The 27,269-nt window shown below is 46.7% G+C and overlaps 1 pseudogene; it reads right to left on the reverse strand.

Annotated features, from left to right (window-relative positions):
* Positions 1-3,953: 3,953 nt before the first annotated feature.
* Positions 3,954-26,668, reverse strand: LOC116356905 (elongation factor 1-alpha 2-like; annotated as a pseudogene).
* Positions 26,669-27,269: the final 601 nt, after the last annotated feature.

Here is a 27,269-nt window from a genome sequence, read left to right on the forward strand (position 1 = left end):
AACGCAATGTGCTTCACAAGAAGGAGAAAAAAACGAATAAAAATAAAAACTGAAATATTTACTACACAGCAAACATAAGAGAATAACAATAAAAACTGAACAACTAAAAAGCACGCTGTGGAAAAGCAAAGCTAAAAAGGTGTGTTTTAAAGATCTCTTTTAAACATGTCCACAGTTTCAATCCCCCTCAGGTTCTCTGTCAGGTTATTATGTGGATTCATGGACTCTATGATCTAGGTCTAGTCTATATGGTCATAACACCTCATCACTTCCTGATTCTACCAAACTCTCCTACTGTAACTGAGAACACTAAATCATTTAGTGTAAGAAACTCATTATTCAGAGAACGTATGAAAGTCTGCGTGTCGTGAGCATTTTGACCGACCCCTGTAAGGAAAACAAGTCCGTCTACATGTGTCTGTGAAGAAAGACAAGTGTGGAGTCCATTAACTGCAACTCAGAGAATCTTTAAGATGACTGAATAAAACACATCGGTTTTGAAATAAGAGGATGCCAGGTTTTTTTTTTTTATAAGCTAAATCAACAGCTAAATATTGAGACAATGATTACAACATCCACTGGCACATCATAAATATTTTATAAGCCCATTTCTTTCAGGGCATTTCCCTACTGACCCAACCTGGTAATGATGTTGTCCATGTCACGGCGAGTTAGTGCCTACTTTGATAAATGTTGAGCTGAACTTTCTCTGTACCTCTCCAGAGGGGACACCGTCTTGGAGTTAGATCCTAGTTTTCAACCCTGATGAGAACAGAATACCGGTCCTCATTCAGTGAACTAAGAATAACTGTAGTTTTGAAACACTTTTGTGGGGATCTGGTTCTCTGTCTGGTCATCACTGTCTCTCAGCGGCCTCCACGGAGTGTTCACTGTCAGAGCTTACAGTGGAGTAAAAGGATGTTAACCTCGGTGGAAGTCCCAGTTGAAGCAGAACTGGGACAATTAACTCAGGCCCGACTGGAGAGGAGAGTTAAGTCAGGCCCGACGGGTAGGATGGTCATCTGAATCAGGTGGAGTTTGGCAGCTGGGGTGGTAGAGGAGCGATTACGATAGAGGAAACAAAGTCCAGATTTAATTTAGCTCAGGCCTGACTGGAGGGGATTTTTAAAAACACCATGTATATGAAAATGTCCTAGACAGTCACGACTTTCTTCCTGGGAAGGAGAGGCGGACCTAAACGCAGCGTGGTTGAAGTTCATGGTACTTTAATAAGAAAACTCAAACATGAACAAACTACAAAACAATAAACGTGAAAACCGTAACAGTCCTAACTGGTGCATAAAACACAGAGACAGGAAACAATCACCCACAAAATACCCAAAGAATATGGCTGCCTAAATATGGTTTCCAATCAGAGACAATGATAAACACCTGCCTCTGATTGAGAACCACTCCAGGCAACCATAGACTTACCTAGACAACTAAACTGAACGCAACCCCATTAATCGAATAAACCCCTGGACAAGACAAAACACAATAAATCCCCCATGTCACACCCTGGCCTGACCAAAATAATAAAGAAAACAAAGATAACTAAGGACAAAGATAACTAAGGACAAAGATAACTAAGGACAAAGATAACTAAGGACAAACATAACTAAGGACAAAGATAACTAAGGCCAGGGCGTGACATAGACTGTCATAGAAAGGACGAGCTAGTAAAAAGGCCAAGATAGATGGAGCTAAGAACGGAAACAGTTGTTGTGAGCAGGGTCGGGGAGTAACCTGTAACCTGATAACAAACTGTAACCTAATAACTGTGATCAGTTACGTTACCAACAAAAATATTGTAATCAGATTACAGATACTTTTGAAAAACTGTAGAATTACTTCTTAGATTACTTTCAAATTCAGAAGGTATGTTTGCGGAAAAACAACAACATTATAACACCTTTCTGTTCAATGACTTTCAAATCGGCATTGAAACACAGCGGAACTTTATGAATGTGTTTCATGGATCCTTTTTGTCTTCTTCTAATGCCTCTTAAGGAGGAAAGTAATTCAAAAGTAACGGAAAGTAATCTGATAATGTTACTGAGTTTTGGGTAATCCAAAAGTTATGTTACTGAATACAATTTTGGACAGGTAACTAGTAACTGTAACATATTACATTTAGATGGTAACCTTCCCAACCCTGGTTATAAGTGTTCTAAGGGAAACAAGGGACATGAGATAAGATACAGCCAGGTGTGTGAGGGTTTAACAAGTGTTCTAAGGGAAACAAGGGACATGAGATAAGCTGAGCCAGGTGCGTGAGGGTTTAACAAGTGTTCTAAGGGACATGGGATAAGCTGAGCCAGGTGTGTGAGGGTTTAACAAGTGTTCTAAGGGAAACAAGGGACATGGGATAAGCTGAGCCAGGTGCGTGAGGGTTTAATAAGGGATGGATCGAAATGTACAGAATGGTTACCTGGAGGAAAATGGGGGAGGGTCATGTCTTTTCCATTTCAGTCAAGGGGAGGGTTTAGTATTGTTAAGATCTAGTCCTGGGGAGGTTCATGTCATTTGTAATTGATAAAATGTTAATATTTCTCTGTGTTTTAGAATTAGTTGCTTGTTAGGCTATATATCGATGTGTGCCCGATGCTGCCCCTCATCTCTGATTCTCCGCTGGGCACACAATATCAAGTGTGCCTATATGCTATTTAGTGTGGTCTCTATCAAATGATCCGTAGCCTATATGCTATTTAGTGTGGTCTCTATCAAATAATCCATAGCCTATATGCTATTTAGTGTGGTCTCTATCAAATGATCCATAGCCTATAGGCTATTTAGTGTGGTCTCTATCAAATGATCCATAGCCTATATGCTATTTAGTGTGGTCTCTATCAAATGATCCGTAGCCTATATGCTATTTAGTGTGGTCTCTATCAAATGATCCATAGCCTATAGGCAATTTAGTGTGGTCTCTATCAAATGATCCATAGCCTATATGCTATTTAGTGTGGTCTCTATCAAATGATCCATACCCTATAGGTTATTTAGTGTGGTCTCTATCAAATGATCCGTAGCCTATAGGCTATTTAGTGTGGTCTCTATCAAATAATCCATAGCCTATATGCTATTTAGTGTGGTCTCTATCAAATGATCCATACCCTATAGGTTATTTAGTGTGGTCTCTATCAAATGATCCATAGCCTATAGGCTATTTAGTGTAGTCTCTATCAAATGATCCATAGCCTATATGCTATTTAGTGTGGTCTCTATCAAATGATCCGTAGCCTATATGCTATTTAGTGTGGTCTCTATCAAATGATCCATAGCCTATAGGCTATTTAGTGTGGTCTCTATCAAATTATCCGTAGCCTATAGGCTATTTAGTGTGGTCTCTATCAATTGATCCGTAGCCTATATGCTATTTAGTGTGGTCTCTATCAAATGATCCGTAGCCTATAGGCTATTTAGTGTGATCTCATTCAAATGATCCGTAGCCTATAGGATATTTAATCTGGTCTCTATCAAATGATCCGTAGCCTATAGGCTATTTAGTGTGGTCTCTATCAAATGATCCGTAGCCTATAGGCTACAAAGTGCTCTGAGAAGCATATAGAAAAGTTATATTTCTAAGGTAGCTGCAGCTCCACATGAACTCAATTAGTTGAATTGACTAATTAACTGAATACATTTGCAGGTAGCACCTCTCTCCTCCTGACCGACTACATAATGGTTTAACAGGCAACCTTAACCTTTTGTTCCGTCTGCTAAACCACACCGCTAAAATGTTTCAACAATGTCAAAAAAGGGTAAAAATGTGGTTAATTAACAGTCCTGAAGTTGTCACAACCACGCAGGGATCTGGAACAGATCCAGCTAACCTTGGTGAGAGAGAGAGAGAGAGAGAGAGAGAACCGTCCAGTTTGTGTGAGTTTAGCGTTATTTCCTGAATGTATCAAACATAGTACCTACTGCAGAAACTCAGCCAGAAGAGACATTTATAGGGACAATGTGCCACAGCAGGGGTGTGTGGAGGGGGCAAGGGGTTGCGGAGGGGGCTGGGCTGTGCAGATGGAGCAGGGGTGTGTGGAGGGGGCAGGGCTGTGTGGAGGGGGCAAGGGGTTGTGGAGGGGGCAGGGGGTTGTGGAGGGGAGGCCTGTGTGGAGGGGGCAGGGCTGTGTGGAGGGGGCAGTGGTGTGTGGAGGGGGCGGGGGGTGTGGCGGGGGCAGGGGTGAGTGGAGGGGGCAGGGGAGTGTGGAGGGGGCAGGGGTGAGTGGAGGGGGCAGGGGGTTGTGGAGGGGGCAGGGGGTTGTGGAGGGGGCAGGGGGTTGTGGAGGGGGCAGGGCTGTGTGGAGGGGGCAGTGGTGTGTGGAGGGGGCAGGGGGGGTGTGGCGGGGGCAGGGGTGAGTGGAGGGGGCAGGGGAGTGTGGAGGGGGCAGGGGTGTGTGGAGGGGGCAGGGGAGTGTGGAGGGGGCAGGGGGTTGTGGCGGGGGCAGGGGTGAGTGGAGGGGGCAGGGGTGAGTGGAGGGGGCAGGGGTGAGTGGAGGGGGCAGGGGGTTGTGGAGGGAGCAGGGCTGTGTGGAGGGGGCAGGGCTGTGTGGAGGGGGGTCAAGGGGGTGCGATGGACACTGAATACTGATGCCTGTGTGGCTTTGTGTGATGTGGACGTGGCGTGTTAGTTCTGACAGAGCCCATGAAGCTTCACTCAGGAGATGATGCCATTTTCAAAGGCTCTCTGTCTCTTTTGCTTCAATCAATCAAATTATATTTGTCACATGCTTCATAACAACGGGTGTAGACGAACAGTGAAATGCATCCTTTTCCCCTGTTTAACAAACCGTGTCTGTGACTGAGGCCACGTGTTATAACGGCCCAGCTCTCACCTCCACACAAACGGCCTCAGCATCAGGTGATCAATGCCCAGTGCAATAGGCCTTGTCTTTTGTCAGGAAGATGAACTACCCACAATCTTGAGTGTTAAAGTCTATTAAGGAGACACAAGTCACTTATCTCAGCCTCCTGAGAGGTATCGAAGTTGACCTGCTGTGTGTCCTTATCCTTCCCTCAGCCTTCTACCTCAGTCTGTAGCGCTGCTTCTCACAGTTGTGTGACACGAAGGGTAGTGTCTCATTCAAGAGTCCACTCGTAATCAAAAACGTCTTGTCAATTTATCGAATCAATTAGCAACTTGAGTTCTGAACTGAATTGGACCGCCCATCCCCCTCGGGTTAGAAATAATAACAGAAGCTGTAATTGGTGATTGGCCGGAGGTTTGAAGCTGTGATCCCCTTCCAAACCCTCTTTGGAATGTTTGCCGCAGACTCAAGTTAAAAAGCCAGAGCAGGGTAACGTGCACGGTGCACGGTGAACGGTGAACGGTGCACGGTGAACGGTGAACGGTGAACGGTGTACGGTGAACGGTGAACGGTGCACGGTGAACGGTGAACGGTGAACGGTGCACGGTGAACGGTGAACGGTGCGCGGTGAACGGTGTACGGTGAACGGTGAACGGTGTACGGTGAACGGTGAACGGTGAACGGTGCACGGTGAACGGTGAACGGTGAACGGTGCACGGTGAACGGTGAACGGTAAATCAATAAAAAACAAAGAAGCCATTACAGCCTGTGTCAGAGCTGGAGTATGATGCGTGCTGTGGAACGTCACATTCTGTTGTCAACCCTCATCCACAATGCTGCTGAACATGTGTCAATACATTGGGTTCTGTTGACAATGGTATACTATAGTGCACTAAGTTTGTTGGAACCTCTCCAGCTCGTTCATCATAAAGAATTTCCACGATACCACTCACACAGACTTGTAAATGTCTCAACTGCATGGTTTAAGTTCTAGTTTGGGCTAATTGGCATGTGTTCACAAATATGTTCACAAACAAGTAGACGCTCTGTCTGTACTGTATTTAGCTGGTGTACCCTCAGTAGAGATACGCTTCTTGGCTTCTGTTCCCCATTCTTACCTTTGAACTTACATTGCCTTTAAAGCAATGCTCTTTCCCTTTGTCTTCCTTCATTGTTCACTAAGGGGTTAATACATTACCTCTGATTAGGGGGTTCTGTTTGAGGCAATTCCTTATGCTATAGATTAGAGCTCCCCAAAGTGCTCCCCGGGCAACAGGGTTGGCAAGAAGACAGCGGTGTATAAACATTACAGTGCTAATCAGCTCTAAGAGCCTCATAAAAGCTTTCTCAGGAGGCCTTGGCTATCTACTGGAGGACAAAGTAGTCCATGTTTATTAATAACGGAAGATTCCCTTAAAGCCAAGGAGCTCACTGAGGACACTGGACATTCATGAGAGAGAGAGAGAGAGAGAGAGCGAGAGAGAGAGAGAGCGAGAGAGAGCGAGAGAGAGAGAGAGAGAGAGAGAGAGAGAGAGAGAGAGAGAGTGAGAGAGAGAGAGAGAGAGAGAGTGAGAGAGAGAGAGCGAGAGAGAGAGAGAGCGAGAGAGAGCGAGAGAGAGAGAGAGCGAGAGAGAGCGAGAGAGAGTGAGAGAGAGCGAGAGAGAGAGAGAGCGAGAGAGAGTGAGAGAGAGAGAGAGAGAGAGCGAGAGAGAGAGAGAGAGAGAGAGAGAGAGCGAGAGAGAGCGAGAGAGAGCGAGAGAGAGAGAGAGAGAGAGAGAGAGAGAGAGACCTCAAGTCATCGCCGGTCTAGTGTCGTGGTCATACCATCCAAAATGTTTCCTGGCTGTTCGGGCCCTGCCACCACTACCTACTGTATACCTGCTCCAACCTGACAGCTATAAAGAGGAGCAGGCAACATGCCAGCAAGGAGCCCTGTAAAATTGCCATGAAAACTAATTTGCCCCATGACTGAGCTGCTTATGAGCAAGCTTGGAAACAGAAATCAAAGCCAGGAGCTGTAGCATTTAGGCTAATTACTGTTGCAGCAAGCCAGAGGATAGTACACAGTGCTCGATGAGTACAAGCACAAAGTGGTCTCAGAGCACTTCTTATTTCTGTACGTAAATCCAAGGCACTCCATTTCGTATACAGTGGAGGCTGCTGAGGGGAGGACGGCTCATAATAATGGCTGGAATGGAGTCAATGGAATGATATCAAACACATTCTCCCCTCAACAGCCACCACTGATTTAATATGATATGTTATGTTTCGTATGGTATGTATTAATTTGTGGATGTCCATCATCCGTTTCGTATAAGATGTTATGAATTACAATTCTTACTTTATGTTACGAATTTGCAAATTCCAATTTATTGTAGCTAACGTTAGCTAGGTGGTTAGGTGGCTATTGCTAATGCTAGCTAGGAGGCTAACGCCACCTAGGTGGTTCGCTAACTCTAGGGGTTAGGGTTTGGGGTTAAGGTTAGGTTAAAGGGTTAAGGTTAGGTTAAAGAGCTACGGTTAGGAATAGGTTAAAGGGTTAAGGTTAGGAATAGGTTAAAGGGTTAAGGTTAAGGTTAGGTTAAAGGGTTAATATGGGATAGGTTAAAGGGTTAAGGTTAGGGTTAGGATTAGATAACATGCTAAGTAGTTGCAAAGTAGAGACAGAAAAGTTGTACGAATTTGCTTAATTGCTAAAATGCTAAAGTTGTCCGTGATGAGATTTGAACAACCTTCAGGTTAGGGTTAGGCCCACGACCAACCATCCTCCTTTCCTTTTTTCTCTCCTTAAGGAACTTACTATCTTATGTAAACATACCAAACGTACCACATCATACTAATTAAAGTGTCCCGGATTCGCGTTTACTATGTTACGTCTAGTCTTTGAGACCGATCTGAGAAACATAAAATCTATCTTCTGGCCACAGGGGTATTTATTTATTCCTGTATAGTACAATCTGTCGGCTGTGGTTTAAATTACCTCCATTCATCTCAGAAGACACAGGCAGGGCAAGGTCACTGGACTTAATAAAGACTGGCTGTCAGATCAGGATTCCATTAATGTGCCTGACTGACTGTCTCTGCCCAATAGAGGCCCAGGACTTTATCATGTGTCAGACATTGAGGTCAGTGGCAGAGCCACCCATAACCAATCAAATCTAATGTTATAGTGAAATGCTTACTTACAGGCCTCTAACCAACAATGCAGTTTAAAAAATCTCCTGAGGGGGAATAGGCCTCTGACCTCCTCCCTATAGGCTGTCTCGTCATTGTCAGTGATCAGGCCTACAACTGTTGTGTCATCGGAAAACTTAATGATGGTGTTGGAGTCGTGCCTGGCCGTGAAATCATGAGTGAACAAGGAGTACAGGAGGGGACTGGGCACGCACCCCTGAGGGCCCCCTGTGTTGAGGATCAGCGTGACGGATGTGTTATTACTTACTCTTACCACCTGGGGGCGGCCCGTCAGGAAGTCCAGGATCCAGTTGCAAAGGAAGGTGTTTAGTCCCAGGGTCCTTAGCTTATTGATGAGTGTTGAGGGCACTATGGTGTTGAACGCTGAGCTGTAGTCAATGAATAGCATTCTCACATAGGTGTTCCTTTCGTCCAGTTGGGAAGCGTGGAGTGCAATAGAGATTGCATCATCTGTGGATCTGTTGGGGCGATATGCAAAATTGGAGTGGGTCTAGGGTTTCTGGGATAATGGTGTTGATGTGAGCCATGACCAACCTTTCGAAGCACTTCATGGCTACAGATGTGAGTACTAAAGGTCGGTAGTCACGTGTTGGTATTACAAACTCAGACATGGAGAGTTTGAAAATGCCAGTGAAGACACTTGCCAGTTGGTCAGCTCATGCTAGCATTACACGTCCTGGTAATCCATCTGGCCCTGCGGCCTTGTGAATGTTGACCTGTTTAAAGGTCTCCCTCACATCGGCTGCAGAGAGCATGATCACACAGTCGTCTGGTACAGTTGGTGCTCTCATGCATGTTTCAGTGTTATTTGCCTCGAAGCGAGCATAGAAGTAGTTTAGCTCGGCTTGTGTCACTGGGCAGCTCTCAGCTGTGCTTCCCTTTGTAGTCTGTAATAGTCTGCAAGCCCTGCCACATCTGACGAGCGTTGGAGCTGGTGTAATGAGATTCGATCTGTCCTGTATTGACACTTTGCCTGTTTGATGTTTCATCGGAGGGTTTAGCAGGATTTCTTATAAGCTGCTAATCCTTGAAAGTGGCAGCTCTAGCCTTTAGCTAGATGTTGTCTGTAATCCATGGCTTCTGGTTGTGGTACGTACATACGGTCACTGTGGGAACGACATCATCGATGCACTTATTGATGAAGCCAATGACTGATGTGATGTACTCCTCAATGCCATAGGAAGAATCCCGGAACATATTCCAGTCTGTGCTGCAAAACAGTCCTGTAGCTTAGCATCTGATCACTTTTTAATGACCGATTCACTGGTGCTTCCTGCTTTAATTGTTGCTTGTAAGCTTGAATCAGGAGGGTTGAATTCACATGATGGTTTCGTTTTTTCATTCTAGCCAAGATGCATTCTTAAAGCCCATATCTGTCTTGCATCAACTGATCTTTGGCGTTGTCTGAACAAATGTGTTAATGGCCGTAAAAACAGGGGGGGGGGGGGGGGGGGGGGGGTTCCAGTCTGATTTTCTTGGAAACGGTTTGGACAGAAAAGTCCACAAACCACAAATGCCATGAAGGATCTGTATCCAGCTGCAGCTGTGTGTCTTTCCATGCGCAGTAACGCACGGCTGACTGAAGCCCAGAACCAGTTACATCGGCAGAGAGCTATGTCCAACCAGATGACTGCTGCCCCTTATCCTGGGGCTGGATTCAAACCCATCGCCCCTTATCCTGGGGCTGGATTCAAACCCATCGCCCCTTTTCGGGCTACGCACCTTTTAAATATAAAATCTCCATTCGTGGAGACCGCATTCACAGTAAAAGATTGCATATGTCAGCTCAATTGGAAATTGCCTTTAATTGTGAATCTAACTATTTTCAGCAGACCAGATTGAATCTAGGCCTTAGTCTCCCTCGGAGAGCAGACCTTCTGTTCTCTGTCTGGGAAGGTGTTTTTTGAACTGTACTTAGAAAATATGCCCCAAAACATCTGCTAGGTCTTCGATGGCATTGAGTGTGTGTGGTGGTGGTGGCAGAGCTCTAGTATGTTGGGGAAATGTTGTGAAAGAGGTGTGTGTGTGCGTGTGTGTGTGTGTGTGTGTGTGTGTGTGTGTGTGTGTGTGTGTGTGTGTGTGTGTGTGTGTGTGTGTGTGTGTGTGTGTGTGTGTGTGGGTGTGTGGGTGTGTGGGTGTGTGGGTGTGTGTGTGTGTGTGTGTGTGTGTGTGTGTGTGTGTGTGAGGCTGAGCTCATCAGCTGGGATGAAGGAGTGTTTTAATTATTGTGAAATCAGTGGTAAATTGTGTGAGGTGGTGTGTGTATACAGTCGGGCCAAAAAAGGTTTTGAGAATGACACAAATATTAATTTTCACAAAGTTTGCTGCTTCAGTGTCTTCAGATATTTTTGTCAGATGTTACCATGGAATACTGAAGACTAATTACAAGAATTTCATACGTGTCAAAGGATTTTATTGACAATTACATGAAGTTGATGCAAAGAGTCAATATTGGCAGTGTTGACCCTTCTTTTTCAAGACCTCTGCAATCCGCCCTGGCATGCTGTCAATTAACACCACTATCATCCTGTTTAACCACATCACCTGACCTAACAATCACCACACCACTATCATCCTCTAACCACATCACCTGACCTAACAATCACCACACAACACCACTATCATCCTCTAACCACGTCACCTGACCTAACAATCATCACATAACACCACTATCATCCTCTAACCACGTAACCTGACCTAACAACATAACACCACTATCATCCTCTAACCACACCACCTGACCTAACAATCATCACACCACTATCATCCTCTTTAACCACGTCACCTGACCTAACAATCATCACACCACTATCATCCTCTTTGACCACGTCACCTGACCTAACAATCACACACAACACCACTATCATCCTCTTTAACCACGTCACCTGACCTAACAACATAACACCACTATCATCCTCTTTAACCACGTCACCTGACCTAACAATCATCACACAACACCACTATCATCCTCTAACCACGTCACCTGACCTAACAATCATCACATAACACCACTATCATCCGCTTTAACCACGTCACCTGACCTAACAATCACACCACTATCATCCTCTAACCACGTCACCTGACCTAACAATCATCACACCACTATCATCCTCTTTAACCACGTCACCTGACCTAACAATCACACCACTATCATCCTCTAACCACGTCACCTGACCTAACAATCATCACACCACTATCATCCTCTTTAACCACGTCACCTGACCTTTACCAAACATGACCTTTCTGGCCCTCCATTCCATTTATTTTCACCTCTCCTTCAGCAGCTTTTGTGTTATTGAATTAAACTTTGACAACGGCCTTTTTGCGGATTGTGGATTGACGTTAACCTTGCCTGCCCATTCCCAAAATCATTATTTGGCGATTGGCTGTGTACGCTCTTTGGTACGTGTACTGTTAAGAGTTAAAGCTTAGGCCTATGCACTAATAGCAGATAGGCTAAAATAATGTTAAACCTCAACGGAGAATATAGATATAAATTGCACAAGAATTATACATTTATGGAATTTAAGGTATTGTTTTCTCTTTATTCAACCCGCTCGTCCCCCACCCACCCCTCATCCACACACCCCTCATCCACCCACCCCTCATCCACACACCCCTCATCCACCCACCCCTCATCCACACACCCTTCATCCACCCATGCAAAATTGGAGTGGGTCTAGGGTTTCTGGGATAATGGTGTTGATGTGAGCCATGACCAACCTTTCGAAGCACTTCATGGCTACAGATGTGAGTACTAAAGGTCGGTAGTCACGTGTTGGTATTACAAACTCAGACATGGAGAGTTTGAAAATGCCAGTGAAGACACTTGCCAGTTGGTCAGCTCATGCTAGCATTACACGTCCTGGTAATCCATCTGGCCCTGCGGCCTTGTGAATGTTGACCCACCCACCCCTCATCCACACTCCCTTCATCCACCCACCCTTCATCCACACACCCCTCATCCACACACCCCTCATCCACCCACCCTTCATCCACACACCCCTCATCCACACACCCCTCATCCACACACCCTTCATCCACCCACCCTTCATCCACACACCCCTCATCCACACACCCCTCATCCACACACCCTTCATCCACCCACCCTTCATCCACACAATATCTAATAACCCTAAACCCGTCAGCCCCGTGAATATCACTACAATAGGAGGCCATTTTGAAATACATAAAAGCTTCCTTCAGTTCACATTTCGATCTGTAAAACTCTAATGAAGGGCGGAAATGCGCTCTTACGTTGAACAGCCTAAAGCACTTTTATCAACTTCTAGTCTCCTCCAAGTGTTGCCTCTCCACACTCCAGGTGAGGTGAAATTATACCATAGCATGTCGACTCAATGTTCGCCGCTCAAATAATGATGGCCTCCGAATAACGATACACGTAACAACAGCCGGAGCACACCGGACACAAAAATATGATTCAAATTTAACAACGTTGCTTACTTCCAACAGCACAACTAGAATTTTGCTATTCATAGTTCAATATCTTTAGGCGTACTGATGCTCCTAAATTAAAGCACCAGGTCGCACAGCTAAATGTTTCGGAGAATATGCAGCCAGAATAATCACATTTTAGACAAAAGTATATGGGTTATCCTCATCCAGGATATAATCCCTTATGGCCGTCGATGAGGTATGAGTTCTGCACCAATTTATTAACACTTAGGCCAACCTTACAAAAGTTTAAATGGGGTTCTATAATGTGTGTAGACACCAGATAAATACAATATATATATTTTTTCATGATATATGATCAGGAAAGTGCTGCATTTGCAAGTCTGCTTTGTTGCATGTACTTAAAATAGCTTCATCGAGTCTAAGTCGATCAGTGATCAATAACCCCACTGTTTATTCCTTGTGAAGCTACTAAACTGCAAGTGCAATGACTGTACACTATTCCACTGAAATCACATGTATTCATGGTCCTCGTGTTGGCCTAGAAAAGAAAAGGGAAAACACACTAAACTGATTTAGTATTGGATTGATTAAGGTTGTAAACTGTGCCCAGAAATATAACATATTACATTACCAATGAGGTCATCGGATCTGTTAGAGGGGTTTGTACAATATCTCATTCAAAGGTGTGTCGAGACATGCACTGAGTGTACAAAACATTAAGAACACCTGCTCTTTCCATGACAGACTGACCAGGTGAATCCAGGTGACAGTTATGATCCCTTATCGAGGTCACCTGTTAAATCCACTTCAATCAGTGTAGATGAAGGGAAGGAGACAAGTAAAAAAATATATATATTTTTAAGCCTTGAGACCACTGAGACATGGATTGTGTATGTGTGCTATTCAGAGGGTGAATGGGCAAGACTAAAAATTTAAGGGCCTTTGAATCCGGAATGAACGGGGAACGTTTCCGGTGGGTATCAAGAATGGTCCACCACCCAAAGAAGAATATTAGGAAGGTGTTCCTAATGTTTGGTATAGTCAGTGTATGTTTCACAAGTAAATCAAAAACTAATGTCACTTACTTGACAAATTAAGAACATCACTTGGCTCTGCCATCAAGTACAACATGTGAAACATAATGGTGGCGATATCTTGGTGAGGTCTGCTCTCTACTGGTCACGCTGACACACTGCACTACTCTGACTGACACCGTCAACATACAGTAAATGACTGGATCTGTCGTCTTTTCCCAGCGAACTGTTTGTACGGCTAAGAGTCCCGCCTCATGTTTAAGACCCGTGTCTGCTTGTTATTTATCTGCAACAACATTGGAAAAAGAGGCATGGGGATTAGTCCAACTTTTTTTATGCCTAATACAGTCATTGATTGGTTGGTTACAGTTCACATTTGACCTTTACAAACGTTGACACATGCTGCATTTTATCTCAAGAACTCCCACTGCCAACGGCTGACAGATTGTGTGTAACTACTTTGTTTGTGGTAAAAAAAGCATGAGCTGACACACACCAACAACATTTAGTAGAGGTGCTGACTAAACTGTAGAAAAAGAATGTCACACACTATACATGCTCCTGTCACACACTATACATGCTCCTGTCACACACTATACATGCTCCTGTCCCACACTATACATGCTCCTGTCCCACACTATACATGCTCCTGTCCCACACTATACATGCTCCTGTCACACACTATACATGCTCCTGTCCCACACTATACATGCTCCTGTCACACACTATACATGCTCCTGTCACACACTATACATGCTCCTGTCCCACACTATACATGCTCCTGTCACACACTATACATGCTCCTGTCCCACACTATACATGCTCCTGTCACACACTATACATGATCCTGTCCCACACTATACATGCTCCTGTCACACACTATACATGCTCCTGTCCCACACTATACATGCTCCTGTCCCACACTATACATGCTCCTGTCACACACTATACATGCTCCTGTCCCACACTATACATGCTCCTGTCACACACTATACATGCTCCTGTCACACACTATACATGCTGTATTGGCTGTATTGTGGAAAAGCAGGTCAGAGTGGAGATTGAGATACCAGTCACTGGGATGTTCCACAGGTTAATTTGATCTTCTGAGTTATCTGGGCTGACTTGGGGGCACACCACATTGAAGTTTACATTTAAAAGGGTTAGGGTTAGGTAAGGGTTATGAGCGGTTTGGACTGACTTGGTGACCTTCTGGGCTGACTTGGTGATCTTGTCAGTAGGTCTGTGGTATCTGGGATCCTTGGGACGTCGCTACCCCTTTGAATTTTAAATTTAAAAGGGTTAGGGTAGGGGTTAGGTTTTAGGGTAGGGACGTCCCAAGGATCCAGGATAGCACTGATCCTTGATAGCACTGATCCTGCCGGCCGCCTGTCTCAGACAGCATAATGACCTGTATGCACACCAGCGTCAAATCAAATGGTATTTTTCACATGGGCCGAATACAACAGGTGACATGCTTACGTAAGTCCTTAACCAACAATGCTTGAAGAAGTTAAAACATTAAAGTAACAAATACTTAAACAGCAGTAATAAAATAACAAGCGAGGCTAAATGGGGTACCAGTACAGAGTCAATGTGGAGGCTAGAGTCAATGTGGAGGCTATATACATGGGGTACCAGTACAGAGTCAATGTGGAGGCTAGAGTCAATGTGGAGGCTATATACATGGGGTACCAGTACAGAGTCAATGTGGAGGCTAGAGTCAATGTGGAGGCTATATACATGGGGTACCAGTACAGAGTCAATGTGGAGGCTATATACATGGGGTACCAGTACAGAGTCAATGTGGAGGCTATATACAGGGGGTACCAGTACAGAGTCAATGTGGAGGCTATATACAGGGGGTACCAGTACAGAGTCAATGTGGAGGCTAGAGTCAATGTGGAGGCTATATACAGGGGCTACCAGTACAGAGTCAATGTGGAGGCTATATACAGGGGGTACCAGTACAGAGTCAATGTGGAGGCTAGAGTCAATGTGGAGGCTATATACAGGGGGTACCAGTACAGAGTCAATGTGGAGGCTAGAGTCAATGTGGAGGCTATATACAGGGGCTACCAGTACAGAGTCAATGTGGAGGCTATATACAGGGGGGTACCGGTACAGAGTCAGTGTGGAGGCTATATACATGGGGGTACCAGTACAGAGTCAATGTGGAGGCTATATACAGGGGGTACCGGTACAGAGTCAATGTGGAGGCTATATACAGGGGGTACCAGTACAGAGTCAATGTGGAGGCTAGAGTCAATGTGGAGGCTATATACAGGGGGTACCAGTACAGAGTCAATGTGGAGGCTAGAGTCAATGTGGAGGCTATATACAGGAGGTACCAGTACAGAGTCAATGTGGAGGCTATATACAGGGGGTACCAGTACAGAGTCAATGTGGAGGCTAGAGTCAATGTGGAGGCTATATACAGGGGGTACCAGTACAGAGTCAATGTGGAGGCTAGAGTCAATGTGGAGGCTATATACCAGGAGGTACCAGTACAGAGTCAATGTGGAGGCTATATACAGGGGGGTACCAGTACAGAGTCAATGTGGAGGCTATATACAGGGGGTACCGGTACAGAGTCAATGTGGAGGCTATATACAGGGGGTACCGGTACAGAGTCAATGTGGAGGCTATATACAGGGGGTACCGGTACAGAGTCAATGTGGAGGCTATATACAGGGGGTACCCGGTACAGAGTCAATGTGGAGGCTAGAGTCAATGTGGAGGCTATATACAGGGGGTACCGGTACAGAGTCAATGTGGAGGCTAGAGTTCAATGTGGAGGCTAGAGTCAATGTGGAGGCTAGAGTCAATGTGGAGGCTATATACATGGGGTACCAGTACAGAGTCAATGTGGAGGCTATTATACATGGGGGTACCAGTACAGAGTCAATGTGGAGGCTATATACAGGGGGTACCAGTACAGAGTCAATGTGGAGGCTATGTACATGGGGTACCAGTACAGAGTCAATGTGGAGGCTATATACAGGGGGTACCAGTACAGAGTCAATGTGGAGGCTATATACAGGTGGTACCAGTACAGAGTCAATGTGGAGGCTATATACATGGGGTACCAGTACAGAGTCAATGTGGAGGCTATATACAGGGGGTACCAGTACAGAGTCAATGTGGAGGCTATATACAGGTGGTACCAGTACAGAGTCAATGTGGAGGCTATATACATGGGGGTACCAGTACAGAGTCAATGTGGAGGCTAGAGTCAATGTGGAGGCTATATACAGGGGGTACCAGTACAGAGTCAATGTGGAGGCTAGAGTCAATGTGGAGGCTATATACATGGGGTACCAGTACAGAGTCAATGTGGAGGCTAGAGTCAATGTGGAGGCTATATACAGGGGGGTACCGGTACAGAGTCAATGTGGAGGCTATATACAGGGGGTACCGGTACAGAGTCAATGTGGAGGCTATATACAGGGGGTACCGGTACAGAGTCAATGTGGAGGCTATATACATGGGGTACCAGTACAGAGTCAATGTGGAGGCCTAGAGTCAATGTGGAGGCTATATACAGGGGGTACCGGTACAGAGTCAATGTGGAGGCTAGAGTCAATGTGGAGGCTATTACATGGGGTACCAGTACAGAGTCAATGTGGAGGCTAGAGTCAATGTGGAGGCTATATACATGGGGTACCCAGTACAGAGTCAATGTGGAGGCTAGAGTCAATGTGGAGGCTATATACAGGGGGGTACCGGTACAGAGTCAATGTGGAGGCTATATACAGGGGGTACCGGTACAGAGTCAATGTGGAGGCTATAACATGGGGTACCAGTACAGAGTCAATGTGGAGGCTAGAGTCAATGTGGAGGCTATATACAGGGGGTACCGGTACAGAGTCAATGTGAGGCTATATACAGGGGGTACCGGTACAGAGTCAATGTGGAGGCTATATACATGGGGTACCAGTACAGAGTCAATGTGGAGGCTAGAGTCAATGTGGAGGCTATATACAGGGGGTACCGGTACAGAGTCAATGTGGAGGCTATATACAGGGGGGTACCAGTACAGAGTCAATGTGGAGGCTATATACAGGGGGGTACCAGTACAGAGTCAATGTGGAGGCTATATACAGGGGGTACCAGTACAGAGTCAATGTGGAGGCTATATACAGGGGGTACCAGTACAGAGTCAATGTGGAGGCTATTACAGGGGGGTACCAGTTACAGAGTCAATGTGGAGGCTATATACAGGGGGTACCAGTACAGAGTCAATGTGGAGGCTATATACAGGGGGTACCAGTACAGAGTCAATGTGGAGGCTATATACAGGGGGTACCGGTACAGAGTCAATGTGGAGGCTAGAGTCAATGTGGAGGCTATATACAGGGGGTACCGGTACAGAGTCAATGTGGAGGCTAGAGTCAATGTGGAGGCTATATACAGGGGGTACCGGTACAGAGTCAACTAGAGTCAATGTGGAGGCTATATACAGGGGTACCGGTACAGAGTCAATGTGGAGGCTATATACAGGGGGTACCGGTACAGAGTCAATGTGGAGGCTATATACAGGGGGTACCGGTACAGAGTCAATGTGGAGGCTATATACAGGGGTACCGGTACAGAGTCAATGTGGAGGCTATATACAGGGGGTACCGGTACAGAGTCAATGTGGAGGCTATATACAGGGGGTACTGGTACAGAGTCAATGTGGAGGCTATATACAGGGGGTACCGGTACAGAGTCAATGTGGAGGCTATATACAGGGGGTACCGGTACAGAGTCAATGTGGAGGCTATATACAGGGGGTACCGGTACAGAGTCAATGTGGAGGCTATATACAGGGGGTACGGTACAGAGTCAATGTGGAGGCTATATACAGGGGTACCGGTACAGAGTCAATGTGGAGGCTATATACAGGGGGTACCGGTACAGAGTCAATGTGGAGGCTATATACAGGGGTACCGTACAGAGTCAATGTGGAGGCTATATACAGGGGGTACCGGTACAGAGTCAATGTGGAGGCTATATACAGGGGTACCGGTACAGAGTCAATGTGGAGGCTATATACAGGGGGTACCGGTACAGAGTCAATGTGGAGGCTATATACAGGGGGTACCGGTACAGAGTCAATGTGGAGGCTATATACAGGGGGTACCGGTACAGAGTCAATGTGGAGGCTATATACAGGGGGTACCGGTACAGAGTCAATGTGGAGGCTATATACAGGGGTACCGGTACAGAGTCAATGTGGAGGCTATATACAGGGGGTACCGGTACAGAGTCAATGTGGAGGCTATATACAGGGGGTACCGGTACAGAGTCAATGTGGAGGCTATATACAGGGGGTACCGGTACAGAGTCAATGTGGAGGCTATATACAGGGGGTACCGGTACAGAGTCAATGTGGAGGCTATATACAGGGGGTACCGGTACAGAGTCAATGTGGAGGCTATATACAGGGGGTACCGGTACAGAGTCAATGTGGAGGCTATATACAGGGGGTACCGGTACAGAGTCAATGTGGAGGCTATATACAGGGGTACCGGTACAGAGTCAATGTGGAGGCTATATACAGGGGGTACCGGTACAGAGTCAATGTGGAGGCTATATACAGGGGGTACCGGTACAGAGTCAATGTGGAGGCTATATACAGGGGGTACCGGTACAGAGTCAATGTGGAGGCTATATACAGGGGGTACCGGTACAGAGTCAATGTGGAGGCTATATACAGGGGGTACCGGTACAGAGTCAATGTGGAGGCTATATACAGGGGGTACCGGTACAGAGTCAATGTGGAGGCTATATACAGGGGTACCGGTACAGAGTCAATGTGGAGGCTATATACAGGGGGTACCGGTACAGAGTCAATGTGGAGGCTATATACAGGGGGTACCGGTACAGAGTCAATGTGAGGCTATATACAGGGGGGTACCGGTACAGAGTCAATGTGGAGGCTATATACAGGGGGTTACCGGTTACAGAGTCAATGTGGAGGCTATAAAACAGGGGGTACCGGTACAGAGTCAATGTGGAGGCTATATACAGGGGGTACCGGTACAGAGTCAATGTGGAGGCTATATACAGGGGGTACCGGTACAGAGTCAATGTGGAGGCTATATACAGGGGGTACCGGTACAGAGTCAATGTGGAGGCAATATACGGGGGTACCGGTACAGAGTCAATGTGGAGGCTATATACAGGGGGTACCGGTACAGAGTCAATGTGGAGGCTATTACACAAAGGGGGTACCGTAACAGGAGTCAATGTGGAGGCTATATACAGGGGGTACCGGTACAGAGTCAATGGTGAGGCTCTATACAGGGGGTACCGTCAGAGTCAATGTGGAGGCTCATATACAGGGGGGTACCGGTACAGAGTCAATGTGGAGGCTATATACGGGGGTACCGGTACAGAGTCAATGTGGAGGCAATATACAGGGGGGGTACCGGTACAGAGTCAATGTGGAGGCTATATACATGGGGGGTACCAGTACAGAGTCAATGTGGAGGCTATATACAGGGGGGTCTACCGGTACAGAGTCAATGTGGAGGCAATATACAGGGGTACCGGTACAGAGTCAATGTGGAGGCTATATACAGGGGGTACCGGTACAGAGTCAATGTGAGGCTATATACAGGGGGTACCGGTACAGAGTCAATGTGGAGGCTATATACAGGGGGTACCGGTACAGAGTCAATGTGGAGGCTATATACATGGGTACCAGTACAGAGTCAATGTGGAGGCTATATACAGGGGTACCGGTACAGAGTCAATGTGGAGGCTATATACAGGGGGGTACCGGTACAGAGTCAATGTGGAGGCTATATACAGGGGGTACCGGTACAGAGTCAATGTGGAGGCTATATACAGGGGGTACCGGTACAGAGTCATGTGGAGGCATATATACAGGGGGTACCGGTACAGAGTCAATGTGGAGGCTATATACAGGGGTACCGGTACAGAGTCAATGTGGAGGCTATATACAGGGGGTACCGGTACAGAGTCAATGTGGAGGCTATATACAGGGGGTACCGGTACAGAGTCAATGTGGAGGCTATATACAGGGGGTACCGGTACAGAGTCAATGTGGAGGCTATATACAGGGGTTACCGGTACAGAGTCAATGTGGAGGCTATATACAGGGGTTACCGGTACAGAGTCAATGTGGAGGCTATATACAGGGGTTACCGGTACAGAGTCAATGTGGAGGCTATATACAGGGGGTACCGGTACAGAGTCAATGTGGAGGCTATATACAGGGGGTACCGGTACAGAGTCAATGTGGAGGCTATATACAGGGGGTACCGGTACAGAGTCAATGTGGAGGCTATATACAGGGGTACCGGTACAGAGTCAATGTGGAGGCTATATACAGGGGGTACCGGTACAGAGTCAATGTGGAGGCTATATACAGGGGGTACCGGTACAGAGTCAATGTGGAGGCTATATACAGGGGGTACCGGTACAGAGTCAATGTGGAGGCTATATACAGGGGTACGGTACAGAGTCAATGTGGAGGCTATATACAGGGGGTACGGTACAGAGTCAATGTGGAGGCTATCAATGTGGAGGCTATATACAGGGGGTACCGGTACAGAGTCAATGTGGAGGCTAGAGTCAATGTGGAGGCTATATACAGGGGGTACCGTACAGAGTCAATGTGGAGGCTAGAGTCAATGTGGAGGCTATATACAGGGGTACCGGTACAGAGTCAATGTGGAGGCTATATACAGGGAGTACCGGTACAGAGTCAATGTGGAGGCTATATACAGGGGTTACCGGTACAGAGTCAATGTGGAGGCTATATACAGGGGTTACCGGTACAGAGTCAATGTGGAGGCTATATACAGGGGGTACCGGTACAGAGTCAATGTGGAGGCTATATACAGGGGTAACAGTACAGAGTCAATGTGGAGGCTATATACAGGGCGTACCGGTACAGAGTCAATGTGGAGGCTATATACAGGGGGTACCAGTACAGAGTCAATGTGGAGGCTATATACAGGGCGTACCGGTACAGAGTCAATGTGGAGGCTATATACAGGGGGTACCGGTACAGAGTCAATGTGGAGACTATATACAGGGGGTACCGGTACAGAGTCAATGTGGAGGCTATATACAGGGGGTACCGGTACAGAGTCAATGTGGAGGTATATACAGGGGGTACCGGTACAGAGTCAATGTTGAGGCTATATACAGGTGGTACCGGTACAGAGTCAATGTGGAGGCTATATACAGGGGGTACTGGTACAGAGTCAATGTGGAGGCTATATACAGGTGGTACCGGTACAGAGTCAATGTGGAGGCTATATACAGGTGGTACCGGTACAGAGTCAATGTGGAGGCTATATACAGGTGTTACGGTACAGAGTCAATGTGGAGGCTATATACAGGGGGTACTGGTACAGAGTCAATGTGGAGGCTAGAGTCAATGTGGAGGCTATATACAGGGGGTACCGGTACAGAGTCAATGTGGAGGCTAGAGTCAATGTGGAGTCTATATACAGGGGGTACCGGTACAGAGTCAATGTGGAGGCTATATACAGGGGGTACCGGTACAGAGTCAATGTGGAGGCTATATACAGGGGGTACCGGTACAGAGTCAATGTGGAGGCTATATACAGGGAGTACCGGTACAGAGTCAATGTGGAGGCTATATACAGGGGGTACCGGTACAGAGTCAATGTGGAGGCTATATACAGGGGTTACCGGTACAGAGTCAATGTGGAGGCTATATACAGGGGTTACCGGTACAGAGTCAATGTGGAGGCTATATACAGGGGGTACCGGTACAGAGTCAATGTGGAGGCTATATACAGGGAGTAACAGTACAGAGTCAATGTGGAGGCTATATACAGGGCGTACCGGTACAGAGTCAATGTGGAGGCTATATACAGGGGGTACCAGTACAGAGTCAATGTGGAGGCTATATACAGGGCGTACCGGTACAGAGTCAATGTGGAGGCTATATACAGGGGGTACCGGTACAGAGTCAATGTGGAGACTATATACAGGGGGTACCGTACAGAGTCAATGTGGAGACTATATACAGGGGGTACCGGTACAGAGTCAATGTGCGGGGGCACCGGTAAGTTGAGGTAATATAGGTAATATGTACATGTAGGTAGAGTTAAAGTGAATATATGTATAGATTGTAAACAGAGAGTTGCAGCAGTGTAAAAGAGGGGTCTGGGTAGCCCTTTGATTAGCTGTTCAGGAGTATTATGGTTTGGGGGTAGAAGCTGTTAACAAGCCTTTAGGACCCAGACTTGGAGCTCTGGTCCCGCTTGCCGTGCGGTAGCAGAGAAAACCGTCTATGACTAGGGTGGCTGGAGTCTTTGACAATTTTTAGGGTCTTCCTCTGACACCGCCTGATATAGAGGTTCCTGGATGGCAGGAAGCTTGGCCCCAGAGATGTCCTGGACGTACGCACTACCTTCTGTAGTGCCTTGTGGTCGGATGCCGAGCAGTTGCCATACCAGGCAGTGAAGCAACCATGCTCTCGATGGTGCAGCTGTAGAACCTTTTGAGGATCTGAGGACCCATGCCAAACTTTTCAGTCTCCTGAGGGGGATAGGCTTTGTCGTGCCCTCTTCACGACTGTCTTAGTGTGTTTGGACCATGATAGTTTGTCGGTGATGTGGACACCAAGGAACTTGAAGCTCTCAACCTTTTCCACTACAGCCCCTTCGATGAGAATGGGGGCATGCTCTGTCTCCTCATTTTCCTGTTGTCCACAATCATCTCCTTGTCTTGATCACGTCAAGGGAGAGGTTGTTGTCCTGGTACCACACGACCAGGTCTCTGACCTCCTCCCTATAGCCTGTCTCATTTTGTCGGTGATCAGGCCTTCTTTGTCCAGATGGGAAAGGGCAGTGTGGAGTGCAATAGAGGTTGCATCATCTGTGGATCTGTTGAGGCGGTATGCAAATTGGAGTGGGTCTAGGTTTTCTGGGATAATGGTGTTGATGTGAGCCATGACCAGCCTTTTAAAGCACTTCATGGCTACAGACATGAGTGCTACGGGTACTTACATCGGCTACGGAGATAGTGATCACAGTTTTCCGGAACAGTTGGTGCTTTCATGCAGGCACACACAGTGAAACAGTGTTTCATATGGTTTTTAGCATCTCACAAGGATTCTATTGACTCCTCATTCTTAATATTTAATGTTGTTTCAGTATTCTGGCTCATCTTGCATGAGTTTTCTGATACTAAGCAGACCGGTTGAAACATAGCCAATGAAAAGCCTGCCTGTACCTGGGTACCACTCACAAAGAATACTCCCTCACTCTGCCATTCTGGGCCCAGCACACATGGGAGACCAGGGCCTAGGGGTGTCACAGAGGATTTCAAGCTTCAAAAACACATGCAATTATTTCCTCCAGTGAAATCAACAAATAGATAGATAGAGAGAGAGAGAGAGAGAGAGAGAGAGGAGAGAGAGAGAGAGAGAGAGAGAAGAGAAGGAAGGGGGAGAGCAAGAAAGAGGGGGGAGGGAGGGAGAGAGAGAGGGAGGGAGGGAGAGAGAAAGAGGGGAGAGAGAGAGAAGAGAGAGAGAGAGAGAGAAGAGAGAAGAGAGAGGGAGGTAGGGGGAGAGCAAAGAAAGAGGGGGAGGGAGGGAGAGAGAGGAGGGAGAGAGAAGAGAGGGAGAGAGAGAGAGAGAGAAGAGAGAGAGAGAGAGAGAGAGGAAGGGGGAGAGCAAGAAAGAGGGGGAGGGAGGGAGAGAGAGAGGGAGGGAGAGAGAAAAGAGAGGGGAGAGAGAAAGAGAGGGAGAGAGAGAGAGAGAGAGAGAGAAGGAAGGAAGGGGAGACGAGAAAGAGGGGGGAGGGAGGAGAGAGAGAGGGAGGGAGAGAGGAAAGAGAGGGAGAGAGAGAGAGAGAGAGAGAGAGAGAGAGAGAGAGAGAGAGAGAAAGGGGGAGAGCAAGAAAGAGGGGGAGGGGGGGAGAGAGGGAGGGAGGGAGAGAGAAAGAGAGGGAGAGAGAGAGAGAGAGAGAGAGAGAGAGAGAGAACGAGTTTCAGAAGAACCAGATGTCTGTCCAAGGGAGGGATTTAGCTTTGTGACTTGTCTGTTTGTGAGTAACCAAAACAGCCACCCTTTATGGAACTAGAGCAAGATGTGGAGGACAGCATGCCAGCTTCACACACAAAAGGGTGATTCTTACAAGTACGTCAGTCCCTGAGATTTGATTATAGCCAATGAATTGACCACACATGGGCCGCAGATGGAGGTGAAGGAATCAGAGTGCAGCTAGCCAGGCAAGTCTTGAAGAGTGAGGTAAAGATGATAACTATATCATAATAAATCCCATTTAGCAGACACTTTTATCCAAACGTGACTTACAGTCATCCGTGCACATATTTTATATACGAGTGGTCCCACTATCCTGGTGTTTTAAACGCCATGCTCAACCAACTGAGCTACAGAGGACCACTAGATGTCTGAGGACAGTGGATGTTAGTTAGGGTTACCAGGTGTAAATACTCTCCAAGTGGAGGGTATTTGGAGACTGATCTTACCAGGGTGGTTCAGGATAATCACCTGACACACACACACACACACACACACAGTGACAGACAGAGACAGAAAAGAGAGAGAGAGAGAGAAAAAAAGAGAGAGAGACAGAAAATTAATTTATGTTAATGAAGAACCTCTACCAGGCTTTAGCACAGTATCTGTCTGAGATGTCCAGAGGGATGACCTTTGACCCTGACCTGAGCTGTGAACCCAGCGGCCTCTTGGGTCCTGAGGACACCACTCATCACTTGACCCCACTGGTGGCATTCCAATACCTGGGAAACAAAAGAGAGACTTCTAGTCATCACTCTCTTCTGAAGTAATAAGGCAATATTTTACATCAGGTATTAGTTCTCTGTGCAGTTTATGTTGTTTGTGAGAATATTACTCTAGTTTAGTGTTAGAGTAGTAACCCTACCTCTTATCTTGTATCCAGAGCCTCTAGTAGACACCCCATTGGCATGCTGCTCCCGTCTGTCCAGCTTCCAGCCTTTGAACCAAGGGCATCTGGACAGAGTAACAACATGGACATCTGTGTGCTGAATTTGTGTGTCAGTTGATTGAGCAACAGGTAAATGCATTTTATATGGACATGAGGACATCTGGTGGAGAGTTGAGGAACTACACAGTGTCCAGGGGCATCGTGGCACTAAAGCTTTGAGAAAGAACACATCTATTTTGAATGCTGAACAATGTGATGTTCTTCAGGCCAAAAGAAGATACTCACGTTGGGGGAGGGCTCCAGCATGTTGTCCCCATGCCAACAGGAGATTGAACGGCACAGCGTTGGGGTTGTAACCGATCTTCACGACGTAGGCTCTGACCACCACCACCATCTCATCATAGCTGTTCTCACTCTTCTCTTGTTGACCCCTACAATGAGTTACTGGACCCCCATGGCTCCCTCGTCTGATCTTTCTTGTAGATGCCTGCCTCAAAACTCTCTCACTCCAGCTGCCACGATCAGCATGGCACAGTCCGCCTGCACAACACAGCACAGCAGGAATGGGAATATTTTCAGACCATTCATCAGTAGCAATACTGTGATGGTTTGCGTTGCTTGTTGTAATGGTTAACAATTAAGGTTTCGATGACGGGTTACGTTGAAGAATGGTAACATTTAGGTGAAGGTTTCACCCTACTTAGCTGAGATGTCCCTACCTACCTGAGATGTCCCTACCTACCTGAGATGTCCCTACTTAGCTGAGATGTCCCTACTTACCCGAGATGTCCCTACCTACCTGAGATATCCCTACCTACCTGAGATGTCCCTACTTAGCTGAGATGTCCCTACTTAGCTGAGATGTCCCTACTTAGCTGAGATTGCCCTACTTAGCTGAGATGTCCCTACTTAGCTGAGTTGTCCCTACTTAGCTGAGATGTCCCTACTTACCTGAGATGACCCTACTTAGCTGAGATGTCCCTACTTACCTGAGATTTCCCTACTTACCTGAGATATCCCTACCTACCTGAGATGTCCCTACTTAGCTGAGATGTCCCTACTTAGCTGAGATGTCCCTACCTACCTGAGATTTCCCTACTTAGCTGAGATGTCCCTACCTACCTGAGATGTCCCTACTTACCTCGGAGGTCCCCGTGATCATGTTGTTGATTAAGTTTCTGTGCCCTGGGTCGTCCACAGGGATATGTCTCTATGGCTCCCTCTCTGTCTTCAGCTTGTCCAGCACCCATGCATACTTGAAGGAGCCTCTTCCCATCTAGGGCAGAGAGAGAAGGTAAAGATACTGTATACTAACAGTTAGAATGAGAAACGCCTCAGTTATTAGAGAGAAATTATTTATGACAGTCTATCCCCTGACTACAGTCTATCCCCTGACTACAGTCTATCCCCTGACTAGTCTATCCCCTGACTAGTCTATCCCCTGACTACAGTCTATCCCCTGACTAGTCTATCCCCTGACTACAGTCTATCCCCTGACTACAGTCTATCCCCTGACTAGTCTATCCCCTGACTACAGTCTATCCCCTGACTAGTCTATCCCCTGACTACAGTCTATCCCCTGACTACAGTCTATCCCCCTACTAGTCTATCCCCTGACTACAGTCTATCCCCTGACTACAGTCTATCCCCTGACTAGTCTATCCCCTGACTACAGTCTATCCCCTGACTACAGTCTATCCCCTGGCTGCAATCTATCTCCTGTCTACAGTCTATCCCCTGACTACAGTCTATCCCCTGACTACAGTCTATCCCCTGACTAGTCTATCCCCTGACTACAGTCTATCCCCTGACTACAGTCTATCCCCTGACTAGTCTATCCCCTGACTACAGTCTATCCCCTGACTACAGTCTATCCC

This window comes from Oncorhynchus kisutch, linkage group LG24, assembly GCF_002021735.2.
Source record: "Oncorhynchus kisutch isolate 150728-3 linkage group LG24, Okis_V2, whole genome shotgun sequence".
In the NCBI taxonomy this organism is placed as follows: Eukaryota; Metazoa; Chordata; class Actinopteri; order Salmoniformes; family Salmonidae; genus Oncorhynchus; species Oncorhynchus kisutch.